This window comes from Pipra filicauda, unplaced genomic scaffold (genome assembly GCF_003945595.2).
Source record: "Pipra filicauda isolate LSUMZ 115617 unplaced genomic scaffold, ASM394559v2 scaffold797_size144081_pilon, whole genome shotgun sequence".
NCBI lineage: Eukaryota > Metazoa > Chordata > Aves > Passeriformes > Pipridae > Pipra > Pipra filicauda.
The window spans coordinates 52,313-57,727 of NW_024104972.1; positions in this window are offsets into that span (position 1 = coordinate 52,313).

Sequence of the window (5,415 nt, forward strand, 5' to 3'; positions counted from 1 at the left end):
TGATGGAGCCCGGCAGGGCCGGGGCCGCCGGCGGTGTCCGATCCCGGCAGGAAGCGGGGAGGGCCCCGGGGAGCGGCGGCGGCGGGCGAGGCCCTGGGGGAGCCGCCCCGAGGGGTCCCCGCCGCCCGTGGCACTGAAGGAGCCGCCCCGGGACGGGCCCTGGCGGGGGTCGCCAGAGAGGGGGGGCGAGCTCGGAACGGAATCAGCTCCGGAGAATAAACCAAGGAAAACCAAAGGGCCGCGCCGGGGGAGTCTCCGCCGCCCCGGAGCTCAAAGAGCTGCCCCGCGGGACGGGCGAGGAGGGGCGGCGGTGAAACAGTCGCCCGGGGTGTGGCGAGGGAGGCGGGAATGGGATAAAAGAGAGAGAATAGAGAGAGAAATCGCTTTGTCTCCCCCACCCCAGCTCCCTTTTGTATACAGATAAAAGCAGGGATCAACATGTGCTTCCCTTCCCCCTTTTCCCGACAGGGGAACTGAAAACAAAAAAGAAAACCATGACAAAGAGAGAGAAAAACCAACTCTGGAAAACTATTTGGTCTTAGATAAGTTGTGCTGCCAAAGGAAACGCTGACTCCAGAGGTGCCCAAGGGGCGGCAGAGCCCCCCCCCCGCCCACTCACACCCTTCAGCTCAACACTGGGGTTTTCCCCTCCCTGGCACTGCCCAGTCCAGCCCCTCCCTGGTCCCCCCATCTCCCTGCCCCTGCCCCAGCCCAGCAGAGCAGCACACTCAGGGCTGGCCCTGCAGCAGGCCATGGAGGCCATGGAGCTCAGGGACAGGCCCTCTGGGTCTGCAATGCTCAGCACATCATCAGCTCAGGCAGCTCCTGCAGCCCCAGGGCCAGCCCCGCTCCCCAGCACAGCAGCAGAGAATCGGCCCCGGGCTCCTCAGGCCCCATTTGCCATCTCCAGGGGCACTGGCCACCACCAGCACCAGCTGGAGCAGCCTCAGCCCCTCAGCCCCCACAGTGGCACCCTGAGGGCAGCACACGGACTCCAGGGAGAAACCAGCAAGGCAAGGACCCTCTGGAGAGTCTGCTCCTTGGCCTTCTTCTTGAGAGCCCTGGAGAAGAAGAGCTGAGGCTTCAGGCTGTGCCCGGAGCAAATGGAGCCCCTTGTGTGTGGCAAGAGTGCAGTGGAGCCCAGCTCATGCCAGCAGGGCCATGGCCACAGGACTGACCCAGCCCAGCCCAGGGACCAAGGCCCAGAGCACTGAGGCCTCAGCCCAGGCCCAGAAGGGGAGGGGGGCAGGAGAAAAAGAGCAGCTCTCAACAGGCCAAATGCTGCTGCTCCCTGGCACTGCTGCTGTGCTGGGACTCTCTTTCCCTGCCCCTCTGCACACAGGCACTGCCCTGCCAGACTCATCAGAGGTCTCAGAAGATTGAACTCAGAGAAACAAGTCACTGAAGGATCCTTGACTTTGTTTCAATGCATTCCTCATTTACACAGACTCTGGGTCAAATTCAAGATGTAGACAGTGAACCAGACATGGGATGAATAATCAGTATTCACTGTACACAACTCTATCCCAGGAGAAAAACCACATGAAAACCCTGACCCAGCACCACAAAAACCTGAGCAGGCAGGCTGGAACAAGGAGTCCCATTCTGAATGCTCTGGAAGAGAAAACAGGCCCTTTGTGCCTTCAGAAAAGCATCCAGTCATCATTTTCCTCAGGGCATCCCTGAAGCAAAAGACTTCTTAAGACAGATGCCAGAGCTTGGCAGCAGGCTGTCCTTCTCAGCTTGGAAAATCTCTGCTAACTTACCTAACAATGGTACAAACCCCCCACGTTAATGTTGTCAAACAGCTGCATCTGCAGGATTCATGTTCCAGCATTACCTAATGCAAAATTATCACACCTCTTTTTAAAATTAAAGGGGAGGAAAAAAACAGTGGGGGGTGGGGTGAGACTCCCCCCCCCCAGTCATCCATCAAGTGTACATCCTGGCCACTGCTCCCAAGGAATTGAATATATACTAAAAAGATATAAAAAGACATCAAAAGCTTTCAGAAATAAAAGTGCTTCAGAAGCTTGATATTAATATTGCCAAGTGGGTTTTTGCCAGATTATAAAGTTGACTGAAATGCCAGGATACTGCATTTTGGAAGTGGCAGCAGCTCACATATTGCCTTGTATTAGTGGCTGAAGTGTATTGCTGATTCCAAAGCTAGACTATCATCATCTGTGGGGGAGAGTAGATAAATAAATAAATAAAAATTGGCATTCCCTACCAACCCTGCTGCCTTGAAGCACTCTTTTCAAGTGCGACCTCCACAGGAAAAAAAATTAAGAGCACTTTATTTTGATTATAGTGCTTTCCCCAGGCAGGAATTTTTATTTCAGTTAGAATCTTTGAACCATTACATTTTCAGTGAGGCATTATTATATTTACAATTGACATCTTCATAAAAGAATGAAACCTTTGAGCAACAGCTCTAAAGCATGAAGGTTGCCTGCAGTAAATACTTAAATTATTTTACATCCCAATGGAGCCTGTTGTTTTTAGCTAAAATTTAATAAACCTTAAATCAATGACCTTTCTTTTACTGAAAGCCTGCCCTTTGGAAAACTAACTTTCCCAAGAAATATATTTGGGTGAATAAATGCCAAACAAAGGGCTATTGAAATCTAAATATTTTCTCCATTTATACCTTGTGAACATTTAGTTCCTAAATTCCCCACTGCTACCTAATGTACAGAACAGTGGTGCCTTGGTTGAGTCACATATCATTGATTTCAGAGTGTCACAGGGATCTCACTGACAAAAATCAATTAGAATCCAAAATCAATCAAATGTGTTCGTGCACTATCATTCAGCAAATTTGAATATCCCCAAATTAATTGTAAGCACGTGAAAGAACCTAGAAATAAATTTTGAAAAGCTACAAAAATAAAAATCTGTAAACTTTGAGAAGATAATAGTGCATCTGAGCATGTTTCATGCCTGTTGGGGTAAGTTAATGGTGAATCCCACCTTCCCTTCCCAGCACAGGCTGAGATATATTCTTTTTGGAACATGAAAATACCCAGGGACTGAAGGCAGAGGACACACCAGTCAGTGATCCAGCATTATTTTATGAACAGTCTGTTACACACCCAATATCAAACATGCTGCCAGGATATTACAAAATGCACAAGTGTGTTACACTCTGAAAAACTGCACATTGTAAGTGAGCCACTGCACTTCAGGGAGAAAGAAAGGAGAGAATTCCTGAATCTCTACCAAAAGCAGGAATAGATGTGGCCACTTATCCACAGAGCTGTTATTGTTGCTGAGGACTCCTCTCTGAACACATTCACCTGTCATTCTGCCAAGGTAATAAATCCTTCCACTCCTTACAGCACACTCAAAAGCACCCTGCTATTTAATGTCAATGGGAAAATGGCCCAAAGTGTCTAAAACATTTCCTTTTGCTCATGTAAAAGTGCTGGCATTTCACTTCCTTCCTGATAAGCCAGTGCCAATGGACCTGATTATTCTTTTCTTATTCAAAGCACATCAGTAGTTCCAAAGCACTCTCCATCTTATCAGGTGTCTGAACAGCACAGTTACTGAAAACAGTTTGTCCTGCTTCTCTCTCCTTCTGCCAGGCTATCAGATAAACCCAACTAACTCTCTGTATTGACACACCATCAAACATAAGCTGTGTCTTCAACCCACTGTAGCCTGTTTCTGGCATGTTACAGGTTTGCTGCTTGACATTAGTTGTACCCAAAACAGCAGCAGTGAATTAGCTTAGAACAAAAATATAGTCACTCCATAGCACAGAACACAAAAGGGACACAGGATAGGAAAAAAAAGAGAAACATTTTGTGAAGTAAGAATGATCACTCTCATCTCAGCAGTTCATAGGTATTTATCTGGTGCTATTTGAAAAAGAGCATGGAAGCAGCAGGGTTCAAATGCATTCAAAACAGACCTGACACAGGTCTCAGGAGTAGAAAAATAATTTCTTTTTTTTGTTTATTTTATTCTGCTGTCCTCTAGGAACTGTCTCTGATTTGCGAGGGGTGAGAAAGTGAAAGAAAGGGAAATGGTTACAGCATCTGAAAGTGTTTAAATGCCTTTACAGTTTTTGTCAGTAAAAAGACTGATTGTCATGATCATTTGGCACTAGAAGACCCCCACAAAAACAAACAAAAAAAACACTCTCCCCCAAACAAGCCTTTTAGCAACTCTCCTTTTCATTCAGTGTCTCAGATACAGAATTTTCAGTGCTGACTACTGAGGAATAACACAAGATCAACTCCTTCAGAAGGGCCACGGCTTTGAAGGTTTTGCTTCCTGCACAGCCACAGGGAATAGGCACAGCATCTCCCTTCCTTCTTCTCAGGATGACAGGATATCCTGGGATGAGCGCAGTGTTGGAAGAGTTAAACATTAACCTGGCTGTGCCCTGGGCACTCTCAGCTGGCTAAATGAAAAGTTCTGGAACTCCAGGAGAAATCCTGAGTTGCAGCTCTTTGATTAAGTACAACCTTCTTTAGAAGCTGAAGCTCCAGCCCCTGAGTGGAGGCTCCTTCCCACGACCCCTTCCCACTGACAGTCCCCCTGAGCAATAAAATATCAAACATAAAAGGACAGTGGCATTCATCCTCCACAAAGACAGGACCAAATCCTGCAGCCAGTTTGATGACAGAAAAAAAATTTAAAAGTAAATAAAGAATACACAGAAAATTGCTTGATCCTTTGTTACATTTCCAGTATATGGAGAACTACACAAACTGTCAGTAGCAGAGTGCTCAGAGTACATAAATGAGTGTGATTTCACCATTTTGTTAAATATTGGTTTTACTAGATTTTCGTGTCTTGTATTTCTTTGAAAATATTCATGTGTGAGATTGAAAAAAGTGTTTCTTTCAAAAACACCCCTAGAAACCAACCCAGAAATAGGGGGAGAGGGGTGAAAGAGCAGCAGTCACATGTACAAGAATGGTTTGAATAAAGCAAGTCACCTCCTGCCCACCCGTTCTGGCACCTGCTGGGAAGGAATTTTGGAAATGCATAGGAACAAACTAGCACTACATTTTAGATATGACTTTTTCATCTCTACATCTACAGAACTTTAAACTGTTTCATGTCTGTAAGGGGGGTACTTTTGAATTAGATGATCAATGGAGCAGAGAGGCGTTAGAACGGAATCATATTAGTATGTGAAACCAGCCAGAGTATGGTACAATGTAACTTCATGGCACAAGCGAATTGTAAGGTCCGTTGTGCTTTTTAGCAAGTCAGCTTGATATCCCCTATTATGAGAGCTGAGTTCTTCCTTGGTTTTGCTACACATTGCAAGATAGATACATCTACCCTTGAAACACAGTGGTAGAGGTCATACACAGGGGTGAGAAAGATGATGGTGAGAGGAAGATGATGTGGACAGGGGTCACTCGCCCCTTACCCTACAGCAGGGCA